Source organism: Schistocerca nitens, unplaced genomic scaffold (genome assembly GCF_023898315.1).
Source record: "Schistocerca nitens isolate TAMUIC-IGC-003100 unplaced genomic scaffold, iqSchNite1.1 HiC_scaffold_261, whole genome shotgun sequence".
Lineage (NCBI taxonomy): Eukaryota > Metazoa > Arthropoda > Insecta > Orthoptera > Acrididae > Schistocerca > Schistocerca nitens.
Window position 1 is genome coordinate 17,276 of NW_026045802.1, and position 9,631 is coordinate 26,906.

At 55.4% G+C, this 9,631-nt stretch overlaps 30 non-coding genes across 30 annotated transcripts; all 30 read right to left on the bottom strand.

Annotated features, from left to right (window-relative positions):
* Nucleotides 1-20: 20 nt before the first annotated feature.
* On the bottom strand, nucleotides 21-102 carry Trnal-aag (transfer RNA leucine (anticodon AAG)). The gene has a single exon. It is a non-coding gene; the product is annotated as a tRNA-Leu (tRNA).
* Nucleotides 103-394: 292 nt separating this feature from the next.
* On the bottom strand, nucleotides 395-466 carry Trnah-gug (transfer RNA histidin (anticodon GUG)). Its single transcript has one exon. It is a non-coding gene; the product is annotated as a tRNA-His (tRNA).
* A 342-nt stretch (nucleotides 467-808) lies between these two features.
* On the bottom strand, nucleotides 809-880 carry Trnae-cuc (transfer RNA glutamic acid (anticodon CUC)). The gene has a single exon. It is a non-coding gene; the product is annotated as a tRNA-Glu (tRNA).
* Nucleotides 881-1,154: 274 nt separating this feature from the next.
* On the bottom strand, nucleotides 1,155-1,236 carry Trnal-cag (transfer RNA leucine (anticodon CAG)). Its single transcript has one exon. It is a non-coding gene; the product is annotated as a tRNA-Leu (tRNA).
* An 80-nt stretch (nucleotides 1,237-1,316) lies between these two features.
* Nucleotides 1,317-1,398, bottom strand: Trnal-aag (transfer RNA leucine (anticodon AAG)). The gene has a single exon. It is a non-coding gene; the product is annotated as a tRNA-Leu (tRNA).
* Nucleotides 1,399-1,690: 292 nt separating this feature from the next.
* Nucleotides 1,691-1,762, bottom strand: Trnah-gug (transfer RNA histidin (anticodon GUG)). Its single transcript has one exon. It is a non-coding gene; the product is annotated as a tRNA-His (tRNA).
* Nucleotides 1,763-2,104: 342 nt separating this feature from the next.
* Trnae-cuc (transfer RNA glutamic acid (anticodon CUC)) lies at nucleotides 2,105-2,176 on the bottom strand. The gene has a single exon. It is a non-coding gene; the product is annotated as a tRNA-Glu (tRNA).
* A 274-nt stretch (nucleotides 2,177-2,450) lies between these two features.
* Trnal-cag (transfer RNA leucine (anticodon CAG)) lies at nucleotides 2,451-2,532 on the bottom strand. The gene has a single exon. It is a non-coding gene; the product is annotated as a tRNA-Leu (tRNA).
* Nucleotides 2,533-2,612: 80 nt separating this feature from the next.
* Trnal-aag (transfer RNA leucine (anticodon AAG)) lies at nucleotides 2,613-2,694 on the bottom strand. Its single transcript has one exon. It is a non-coding gene; the product is annotated as a tRNA-Leu (tRNA).
* Nucleotides 2,695-2,986: 292 nt separating this feature from the next.
* Nucleotides 2,987-3,058, bottom strand: Trnah-gug (transfer RNA histidin (anticodon GUG)). Its single transcript has one exon. It is a non-coding gene; the product is annotated as a tRNA-His (tRNA).
* A 342-nt stretch (nucleotides 3,059-3,400) lies between these two features.
* Nucleotides 3,401-3,472, bottom strand: Trnae-cuc (transfer RNA glutamic acid (anticodon CUC)). Its single transcript has one exon. It is a non-coding gene; the product is annotated as a tRNA-Glu (tRNA).
* A 274-nt stretch (nucleotides 3,473-3,746) lies between these two features.
* Trnal-cag (transfer RNA leucine (anticodon CAG)) lies at nucleotides 3,747-3,828 on the bottom strand. The gene has a single exon. It is a non-coding gene; the product is annotated as a tRNA-Leu (tRNA).
* An 80-nt stretch (nucleotides 3,829-3,908) lies between these two features.
* Nucleotides 3,909-3,990, bottom strand: Trnal-aag (transfer RNA leucine (anticodon AAG)). The gene has a single exon. It is a non-coding gene; the product is annotated as a tRNA-Leu (tRNA).
* A 292-nt stretch (nucleotides 3,991-4,282) lies between these two features.
* Nucleotides 4,283-4,354, bottom strand: Trnah-gug (transfer RNA histidin (anticodon GUG)). Its single transcript has one exon. It is a non-coding gene; the product is annotated as a tRNA-His (tRNA).
* A 342-nt stretch (nucleotides 4,355-4,696) lies between these two features.
* Trnae-cuc (transfer RNA glutamic acid (anticodon CUC)) lies at nucleotides 4,697-4,768 on the bottom strand. The gene has a single exon. It is a non-coding gene; the product is annotated as a tRNA-Glu (tRNA).
* A 274-nt stretch (nucleotides 4,769-5,042) lies between these two features.
* Nucleotides 5,043-5,124, bottom strand: Trnal-cag (transfer RNA leucine (anticodon CAG)). The gene has a single exon. It is a non-coding gene; the product is annotated as a tRNA-Leu (tRNA).
* Nucleotides 5,125-5,204: 80 nt separating this feature from the next.
* Trnal-aag (transfer RNA leucine (anticodon AAG)) lies at nucleotides 5,205-5,286 on the bottom strand. Its single transcript has one exon. It is a non-coding gene; the product is annotated as a tRNA-Leu (tRNA).
* Nucleotides 5,287-5,578: 292 nt separating this feature from the next.
* Nucleotides 5,579-5,650, bottom strand: Trnah-gug (transfer RNA histidin (anticodon GUG)). Its single transcript has one exon. It is a non-coding gene; the product is annotated as a tRNA-His (tRNA).
* A 342-nt stretch (nucleotides 5,651-5,992) lies between these two features.
* Trnae-cuc (transfer RNA glutamic acid (anticodon CUC)) lies at nucleotides 5,993-6,064 on the bottom strand. The gene has a single exon. It is a non-coding gene; the product is annotated as a tRNA-Glu (tRNA).
* A 274-nt stretch (nucleotides 6,065-6,338) lies between these two features.
* On the bottom strand, nucleotides 6,339-6,420 carry Trnal-cag (transfer RNA leucine (anticodon CAG)). Its single transcript has one exon. It is a non-coding gene; the product is annotated as a tRNA-Leu (tRNA).
* An 80-nt stretch (nucleotides 6,421-6,500) lies between these two features.
* Nucleotides 6,501-6,582, bottom strand: Trnal-aag (transfer RNA leucine (anticodon AAG)). Its single transcript has one exon. It is a non-coding gene; the product is annotated as a tRNA-Leu (tRNA).
* A 292-nt stretch (nucleotides 6,583-6,874) lies between these two features.
* On the bottom strand, nucleotides 6,875-6,946 carry Trnah-gug (transfer RNA histidin (anticodon GUG)). The gene has a single exon. It is a non-coding gene; the product is annotated as a tRNA-His (tRNA).
* Nucleotides 6,947-7,288: 342 nt separating this feature from the next.
* Nucleotides 7,289-7,360, bottom strand: Trnae-cuc (transfer RNA glutamic acid (anticodon CUC)). Its single transcript has one exon. It is a non-coding gene; the product is annotated as a tRNA-Glu (tRNA).
* Nucleotides 7,361-7,634: 274 nt separating this feature from the next.
* Nucleotides 7,635-7,716, bottom strand: Trnal-cag (transfer RNA leucine (anticodon CAG)). Its single transcript has one exon. It is a non-coding gene; the product is annotated as a tRNA-Leu (tRNA).
* An 80-nt stretch (nucleotides 7,717-7,796) lies between these two features.
* On the bottom strand, nucleotides 7,797-7,878 carry Trnal-aag (transfer RNA leucine (anticodon AAG)). The gene has a single exon. It is a non-coding gene; the product is annotated as a tRNA-Leu (tRNA).
* A 292-nt stretch (nucleotides 7,879-8,170) lies between these two features.
* On the bottom strand, nucleotides 8,171-8,242 carry Trnah-gug (transfer RNA histidin (anticodon GUG)). The gene has a single exon. It is a non-coding gene; the product is annotated as a tRNA-His (tRNA).
* A 342-nt stretch (nucleotides 8,243-8,584) lies between these two features.
* Nucleotides 8,585-8,656, bottom strand: Trnae-cuc (transfer RNA glutamic acid (anticodon CUC)). Its single transcript has one exon. It is a non-coding gene; the product is annotated as a tRNA-Glu (tRNA).
* Nucleotides 8,657-8,930: 274 nt separating this feature from the next.
* Nucleotides 8,931-9,012, bottom strand: Trnal-cag (transfer RNA leucine (anticodon CAG)). The gene has a single exon. It is a non-coding gene; the product is annotated as a tRNA-Leu (tRNA).
* An 80-nt stretch (nucleotides 9,013-9,092) lies between these two features.
* On the bottom strand, nucleotides 9,093-9,174 carry Trnal-aag (transfer RNA leucine (anticodon AAG)). The gene has a single exon. It is a non-coding gene; the product is annotated as a tRNA-Leu (tRNA).
* A 292-nt stretch (nucleotides 9,175-9,466) lies between these two features.
* On the bottom strand, nucleotides 9,467-9,538 carry Trnah-gug (transfer RNA histidin (anticodon GUG)). Its single transcript has one exon. It is a non-coding gene; the product is annotated as a tRNA-His (tRNA).
* Between the last annotated feature and the right edge of the window lie 93 nt (nucleotides 9,539-9,631).

Consider the following 9,631-nt stretch of genomic DNA (forward strand, 5'->3'; position numbering starts at 1 on the left):
CAAAAACGAGAAGTAAAAATTGGCAGCGGTGGGATTCGAACCCACGCCTCCGAAGAGACTGGTGCCTTAAACCAGCGCCTTAGACCGCTCGGCCACGCTACCTGCGCCAGCGTTCCCCGCGTCTCTAGAAAACAGTGCACGACACAGTTTCCTGTTGTGCTGCGACTCGCTGCTCATGCATCGCACCTCAAACAACTGCCCCTTTCGACTATAGATTTAACCTCTCAGGCAGCTACCCACGCCCTGGGGCGGCCGAATTTCTTGTTGCTGATAATGAAACGGTAGTGCAACCTGCGGCGTGCGGAACATGAGTGTAAAGTGATGAGAGCATTGTGATTTCAAACACTGGGTGACGATCATGATTGCAGCAACAGCAAGGCAAAACCTTCAAAATTGCCGTGACCAGGATTCGAACCTGGGTTTTTGCGGCCACAACGCAATGTCCTAACCACTAGACGATCACTGCCGCGGAGGCGCCCGGGGAAGCAGTTCTCGCGACTGCACCCGCCCGGTACACAGCAAAGCTCAGCCCACTGCGTCAGACGCGATCTCCATTATATGTATACGGGCAAACGAAACGTGCCTGCGCTGTTAGGACACTAACCAGAGTGGTTAGCTGCATTCACCTCCCTGGCAGTGTCTTGCAGTCCTCCAAGTCTGTTGACCACAGGTGGACAGGTGTCGCATCTCTCTCGCCGTCACTTGTGGCCGTCATTCATACTTAACGTGCTTTTCTGCAAGCGTCAGCGTAGCGTCAGTCGAGCAAAGTCGGGACAAGTCGCCTAAGAGGAGCAACAAAATGGTGGATTTCCGGTACCGGGAATCGAACCCGGGCCTCCTGGGTGAGAGCCAGGTATCCTAGCCACTAGACGACACCGGATAACGACACACGCACTCCTCCAACAAACACGGTGAGCGTCCACCCGCTACTTGACGACAACTGCAAAAATTAACGCTTCCACTTCGTAGAACGGCATGCTCTGGACGTATCTCGTGGAGACGAACGCCAGCAATCATGAGACCAAACTGCGCCGGTGAATCCTGTTGTTACACCGCGCACTGTGCTACGACAGTTTAAGAGAGCGACGCTCACGCTTTGCTGCGCTATTTCCTTCGCGGGAAATCAGTGCTCCTGTTTTCGAGACAGAAAACGTTGGCAGCGGTGGGATTCGAACCCACGCCTCCGAAGAGACTGGTGCCTGAAACCAGCGCCTTAGACCGCTCGGCCACGCTACCTACGCGACGCGGCCGCCGCAGGAGCTGCGTTCTACCCCACGAGAACACAGCGCAATGGCACAAAAACGAGAAGTAAAAATTGGCAGCGGTGGGATTCGAACCCACGCCTCCGAAGAGACTGGTGCCTTAAACCAGCGCCTTAGACCGCTCGGCCACGCTACCTGCGCCAGCGTTCCCCGCGTCTCTAGAAAACAGTGCACGACACAGTTTCCTGTTGTGCTGCGACTCGCTGCTCATGCATCGCACCTCAAACAACTGCCCCTTTCGACTATAGATTTAACCTCTCAGGCAGCTACCCACGCCCTGGGGCGGCCGAATTTCTTGTTGCTGATAATGAAACGGTAGTGCAACCTGCGGCGTGCGGAACATGAGTGTAAAGTGATGAGAGCATTGTGATTTCAAACACTGGGTGACGATCATGATTGCAGCAACAGCAAGGCAAAACCTTCAAAATTGCCGTGACCAGGATTCGAACCTGGGTTTTTGCGGCCACAACGCAATGTCCTAACCACTAGACGATCACTGCCGCGGAGGCGCCCGGGGAAGCAGTTCTCGCGACTGCACCCGCCCGGTACACAGCAAAGCTCAGCCCACTGCGTCAGACGCGATCTCCATTATATGTATACGGGCAAACGAAACGTGCCTGCGCTGTTAGGACACTAACCAGAGTGGTTAGCTGCATTCACCTCCCTGGCAGTGTCTTGCAGTCCTCCAAGTCTGTTGACCACAGGTGGACAGGTGTCGCATCTCTCTCGCCGTCACTTGTGGCCGTCATTCATACTTAACGTGCTTTTCTGCAAGCGTCAGCGTAGCGTCAGTCGAGCAAAGTCGGGACAAGTCGCCTAAGAGGAGCAACAAAATGGTGGATTTCCGGTACCGGGAATCGAACCCGGGCCTCCTGGGTGAGAGCCAGGTATCCTAGCCACTAGACGACACCGGATAACGACACACGCACTCCTCCAACAAACACGGTGAGCGTCCACCCGCTACTTGACGACAACTGCAAAAATTAACGCTTCCACTTCGTAGAACGGCATGCTCTGGACGTATCTCGTGGAGACGAACGCCAGCAATCATGAGACCAAACTGCGCCGGTGAATCCTGTTGTTACACCGCGCACTGTGCTACGACAGTTTAAGAGAGCGACGCTCACGCTTTGCTGCGCTATTTCCTTCGCGGGAAATCAGTGCTCCTGTTTTCGAGACAGAAAACGTTGGCAGCGGTGGGATTCGAACCCACGCCTCCGAAGAGACTGGTGCCTGAAACCAGCGCCTTAGACCGCTCGGCCACGCTACCTACGCGACGCGGCCGCCGCAGGAGCTGCGTTCTACCCCACGAGAACACAGCGCAATGGCACAAAAACGAGAAGTAAAAATTGGCAGCGGTGGGATTCGAACCCACGCCTCCGAAGAGACTGGTGCCTTAAACCAGCGCCTTAGACCGCTCGGCCACGCTACCTGCGCCAGCGTTCCCCGCGTCTCTAGAAAACAGTGCACGACACAGTTTCCTGTTGTGCTGCGACTCGCTGCTCATGCATCGCACCTCAAACAACTGCCCCTTTCGACTATAGATTTAACCTCTCAGGCAGCTACCCACGCCCTGGGGCGGCCGAATTTCTTGTTGCTGATAATGAAACGGTAGTGCAACCTGCGGCGTGCGGAACATGAGTGTAAAGTGATGAGAGCATTGTGATTTCAAACACTGGGTGACGATCATGATTGCGGCAACAGCAAGGCAAAACCTTCAAAATTGCCGTGACCAGGATTCGAACCTGGGTTTTTGCGGCCACAACGCAATGTCCTAACCACTAGACGATCACTGCCGCGGAGGCGCCCGGGGAAGCAGTTCTCGCGACTGCACCCGCCCGGTACACAGCAAAGCTCAGCCCACTGCGTCAGACGCGATCTCCATTATATGTATACGGGCAAACGAAACGTGCCTGCGCTGTTAGGACACTAACCAGAGTGGTTAGCTGCATTCACCTCCCTGGCAGTGTCTTGCAGTCCTCCAAGTCTGTTGACCACAGGTGGACAGGTGTCGCATCTCTCTCGCCGTCACTTGTGGCCGTCATTCATACTTAACGTGCTTTTCTGCAAGCGTCAGCGTAGCGTCAGTCGAGCAAAGTCGGGACAAGTCGCCTAAGAGGAGCAACAAAATGGTGGATTTCCGGTACCGGGAATCGAACCCGGGCCTCCTGGGTGAGAGCCAGGTATCCTAGCCACTAGACGACACCGGATAACGACACACGCACTCCTCCAACAAACACGGTGAGCGTCCACCCGCTACTTGACGACAACTGCAAAAATTAACGCTTCCACTTCGTAGAACGGCATGCTCTGGACGTATCTCGTGGAGACGAACGCCAGCAATCATGAGACCAAACTGCGCCGGTGAATCCTGTTGTTACACCGCGCACTGTGCTACGACAGTTTAAGAGAGCGACGCTCACGCTTTGCTGCGCTATTTCCTTCGCGGGAAATCAGTGCTCCTGTTTTCGAGACAGAAAACGTTGGCAGCGGTGGGATTCGAACCCACGCCTCCGAAGAGACTGGTGCCTGAAACCAGCGCCTTAGACCGCTCGGCCACGCTACCTACGCGACGCGGCCGCCGCAGGAGCTGCGTTCTACCCCACGAGAACACAGCGCAATGGCACAAAAACGAGAAGTAAAAATTGGCAGCGGTGGGATTCGAACCCACGCCTCCGAAGAGACTGGTGCCTTAAACCAGCGCCTTAGACCGCTCGGCCACGCTACCTGCGCCAGCGTTCCCCGCGTCTCTAGAAAACAGTGCACGACACAGTTTCCTGTTGTGCTGCGACTCGCTGCTCATGCATCGCACCTCAAACAACTGCCCCTTTCGACTATAGATTTAACCTCTCAGGCAGCTACCCACGCCCTGGGGCGGCCGAATTTCTTGTTGCTGATAATGAAACGGTAGTGCAACCTGCGGCGTGCGGAACATGAGTGTAAAGTGATGAGAGCATTGTGATTTCAAACACTGGGTGACGATCATGATTGCAGCAACAGCAAGGCAAAACCTTCAAAATTGCCGTGACCAGGATTCGAACCTGGGTTTTTGCGGCCACAACGCAATGTCCTAACCACTAGACGATCACTGCCGCGGAGGCGCCCGGGGAAGCAGTTCTCGCGACTGCACCCGCCCGGTACACAGCAAAGCTCAGCCCACTGCGTCAGACGCGATCTCCATTATATGTATACGGGCAAACGAAACGTGCCTGCGCTGTTAGGACACTAACCAGAGTGGGTAGCTGCATTCATCTCCCTGGCAGTGTCTTGCAGTCCTCCAAGTCTGTTGACCACAGGTGGACAGGTGTCGCATCTCTCTCGCCGTCACTTGTGGCCGTCATTCATACTTAACGTGCTTTTCTGCAAGCGTCAGCGTAGCGTCAGTCGAGCAAAGTCGGGACAAGTCGCCTAAGAGGAGCAACAAAATGGTGGATTTCCGGTACCGGGAATCGAACCCGGGCCTCCTGGGTGAGAGCCAGGTATCCTAGCCACTAGACGACACCGGATAACGACACACGCACTCCTCCAACAAACACGGTGAGCGTCCACCCGCTACTTGACGACAACTGCAAAAATTAACGCTTCCACTTCGTAGAACGGCATGCTCTGGACGTATCTCGTGGAGACGAACGCCAGCAATCATGAGACCAAACTGCGCCGGTGAATCCTGTTGTTACACCGCGCACTGTGCTACGACAGTTTAAGAGAGCGACGCTCACGCTTTGCTGCGCTATTTCCTTCGCGGGAAATCAGTGCTCCTGTTTTCGAGACAGAAAACGTTGGCAGCGGTGGGATTCGAACCCACGCCTCCGAAGAGACTGGTGCCTGAAACCAGCGCCTTAGACCGCTCGGCCACGCTACCTACGCGACGCGGCCGCCGCAGGAGCTGCGTTCTACCCCACGAGAACACAGCGCAATGGCACAAAAACGAGAAGTAAAAATTGGCAGCGGTGGGATTCGAACCCACGCCTCCGAAGAGACTGGTGCCTTAAACCAGCGCCTTAGACCGCTCGGCCACGCTACCTGCGCCAGCGTTCCCCGCGTCTCTAGAAAACAGTGCACGACACAGTTTCCTGTTGTGCTGCGACTCGCTGCTCATGCATCGCACCTCAAACAACTGCCCCTTTCGACTATAGATTTAACCTCTCAGGCAGCTACCCACGCCCTGGGGCGGCCGAATTTCTTGTTGCTGATAATGAAACGGTAGTGCAACCTGCGGCGTGCGGAACATGAGTGTAAAGTGATGAGAGCATTGTGATTTCAAACACTGGGTGACGATCATGATTGCAGCAACAGCAAGGCAAAACCTTCAAAATTGCCGTGACCAGGATTCGAACCTGGGTTTTTGCGGCCACAACGCAATGTCCTAACCACTAGACGATCACTGCCGCGGAGGCGCCCGGGGAAGCAGTTCTCGCGACTGCACCCGCCCGGTACACAGCAAAGCTCAGCCCACTGCGTCAGACGCGATCTCCATTATATGTATACGGGCAAACGAAACGTGCCTGCGCTGTTAGGACACTAACCAGAGTGGTTAGCTGCATTCACCTCCCTGGCAGTGTCTTGCAGTCCTCCAAGTCTGTTGACCACAGGTGGACAGGTGTCGCATCTCTCTCGCCGTCACTTGTGGCCGTCATTCATACTTAACGTGCTTTTCTGCAAGCGTCAGCGTAGCGTCAGTCGAGCAAAGTCGGGACAAGTCGCCTAAGAGGAGCAACAAAATGGTGGATTTCCGGTACCGGGAATCGAACCCGGGCCTCCTGGGTGAGAGCCAGGTATCCTAGCCACTAGACGACACCGGATAACGACACACGCACTCCTCCAACAAACACGGTGAGCGTCCACCCGCTACTTGACGACAACTGCAAAAATTAACGCTTCCACTTCGTAGAACGGCATGCTCTGGACGTATCTCGTGGAGACGAACGCCAGCAATCATGAGACCAAACTGCGCCGGTGAATCCTGTTGTTACACCGCGCACTGTGCTACGACAGTTTAAGAGAGCGACGCTCACGCTTTGCTGCGCTATTTCCTTCGCGGGAAATCAGTGCTCCTGTTTTCGAGACAGAAAACGTTGGCAGCGGTGGGATTCGAACCCACGCCTCCGAAGAGACTGGTGCCTGAAACCAGCGCCTTAGACCGCTCGGCCACGCTACCTACGCGACGCGGCCGCCGCAGGAGCTGCGTTCTACCCCACGAGAACACAGCGCAATGGCACAAAAACGAGAAGTAAAAATTGGCAGCGGTGGGATTCGAACCCACGCCTCCGAAGAGACTGGTGCCTTAAACCAGCGCCTTAGACCGCTCGGCCACGCTACCTGCGCCAGCGTTCCCCGCGTCTCTAGAAAACAGTGCACGACACAGTTTCCTGTTGTGCTGCGACTCGCTGCTCATGCATCGCACCTCAAACAACTGCCCCTTTCGACTATAGATTTAACCTCTCAGGCAGCTACCCACGCCCTGGGGCGGCCGAATTTCTTGTTGCTGATAATGAAACGGTAGTGCAACCTGCGGCGTGCGGAACATGAGTGTAAAGTGATGAGAGCATTGTGATTTCAAACACTGGGTGACGATCATGATTGCAGCAACAGCAAGGCAAAACCTTCAAAATTGCCGTGACCAGGATTCGAACCTGGGTTTTTGCGGCCACAACGCAATGTCCTAACCACTAGACGATCACTGCCGCGGAGGCGCCCGGGGAAGCAGTTCTCGCGACTGCACCCGCCCGGTACACAGCAAAGCTCAGCCCACTGCGTCAGACGCGATCTCCATTATATGTATACGGGCAAACGAAACGTGCCTGCGCTGTTAGGACACTAACCAGAGTGGGTAGCTGCATTCATCTCCCTGGCAGTGTCTTGCAGTCCTCCAAGTCTGTTGACCACAGGTGGACAGGTGTCGCATCTCTCTCGCCGTCACTTGTGGCCGTCATTCATACTTAACGTGCTTTTCTGCAAGCGTCAGCGTAGCGTCAGTCGAGCAAAGTCGGGACAAGTCGCCTAAGAGGAGCAACAAAATGGTGGATTTCCGGTACCGGGAATCGAACCCGGGCCTCCTGGGTGAGAGCCAGGTATCCTAGCCACTAGACGACACCGGATAACGACACACGCACTCCTCCAACAAACACGGTGAGCGTCCACCCGCTACTTGACGACAACTGCAAAAATTAACGCTTCCACTTCGTAGAACGGCATGCTCTGGACGTATCTCGTGGAGACGAACGCCAGCAATCATGAGACCAAACTGCGCCGGTGAATCCTGTTGTTACACCGCGCACTGTGCTACGACAGTTTAAGAGAGCGACGCTCACGCTTTGCTGCGCTATTTCCTTCGCGGGAAATCAGTGCTCCTGTTTTCGAGACAGAAAACGTTGGCAGCGGTGGGATTCGAACCCACGCCTCCGAAGAGACTGGTGCCTGAAACCAGCGCCTTAGACCGCTCGGCCACGCTACCTACGCGACGCGGCCGCCGCAGGAGCTGCGTTCTACCCCACGAGAACACAGCGCAATGGCACAAAAACGAGAAGTAAAAATTGGCAGCGGTGGGATTCGAACCCACGCCTCCGAAGAGACTGGTGCCTTAAACCAGCGCCTTAGACCGCTCGGCCACGCTACCTGCGCCAGCGTTCCCCGCGTCTCTAGAAAACAGTGCACGACACAGTTTCCTGTTGTGCTGCGACTCGCTGCTCATGCATCGCACCTCAAACAACTGCCCCTTTCGACTATAGATTTAACCTCTCAGGCAGCTACCCACGCCCTGGGGCGGCCGAATTTCTTGTTGCTGATAATGAAACGGTAGTGCAACCTGCGGCGTGCGGAACATGAGTGTAAAGTGATGAGAGCATTGTGATTTCAAACACTGGGTGACGATCATGATTGCAGCAACAGCAAGGCAAAACCTTCAAAATTGCCGTGACCAGGATTCGAACCTGGGTTTTTGCGGCCACAACGCAATGTCCTAACCACTAGACGATCACTGCCGCGGAGGCGCCCGGGGAAGCAGTTCTCGCGACTGCACCCGCCCGGTACACAGCAAAGCTCAGCCCACTGCGTCAGACGCGATCTCCATTATATGTATACGGGCAAACGAAACGTGCCTGCGCTGTTAGGACACTAACCAGAGTGGTTAGCTGCATTCACCTCCCTGGCAGTGTCTTGCAGTCCTCCAAGTCTGTTGACCACAGGTGGACAGGTGTCGCATCTCTCTCGCCGTCACTTGTGGCCGTCATTCATACTTAACGTGCTTTTCTGCAAGCGTCAGCGTAGCGTCAGTCGAGCAAAGTCGGGACAAGTCGCCTAAGAGGAGCAACAAAATGGTGGATTTCCGGTACCGGGAATCGAACCCGGGCCTCCTGGGTGAGAGCCAGGTATCCTAGCCACTAGACGACACCGGATAACGACACACGCACTCCTCCAACAAACACGGTGAGCGTCCACCCGCTACTTGACGACAACTGCAAAAATTAACGCTTCCACTTCGTAGAACGGCATGCTCTGGACGTATCTCGTGGAGACGAACGCCAGCAATCATGAGACCAAACTGCGCCGGTGAATCCTGTTGTTACACCGCGCACTGTGCTACGACAGTTTAAGAGAGCGACGCTCACGCTTTGCTGCGCTATTTCCTTCGCGGGAAATCAGTGCTCCTGTTTTCGAGACAGAAAACGTTGGCAGCGGTGGGATTCGAACCCACGCCTCCGAAGAGACTGGTGCCTGAAACCAGCGCCTTAGACCGCTCGGCCACGCTACCTACGCGACGCGGCCGCCGCAGGAGCTGCGTTCTACCCCACGAGAACACAGCGCAATGGCACAAAAACGAGAAGTAAAAATTGGCAGCGGTGGGATTCGAACCCACGCCTCCGAAGAGACTGGTGCCTTAAACCAGCGCCTTAGACCGCTCGGCCACGCTACCTGCGCCAGCGTTCCCCGCGTCTCTAGAAAACAGTGCACGACACAGTTTCCTGTTGTGCTGCGACTCGCTGCTCATGCATCGCACCTCAAACAACTGCCCCTTTCGACTATAGATTTAACCTCTCAGGCAGCTACCCACGCCCTGGGGCGGCCGAATTTCTTGTTGCTGATAATGAAACGGTAGTGCAACCTGCGGCGTGCGGAACATGAGTGTAAAGTGATGAGAGCATTGTGATTTCAAACACTGGGTGACGATCATGATTGCAGCAACAGCAAGGCAAAACCTTCAAAATTGCCGTGACCAGGATTCGAACCTGGGTTTTTGCGGCCACAACGCAATGTCCTAACCACTAGACGATCACTGCCGCGGAGGCGCCCGGGGAAGCAGTTCTCGCGACTGCACCCGCCCGGTACACAGCAAAGCTCAGCCCACTGCGTCAGACGCGATCTCCATTATA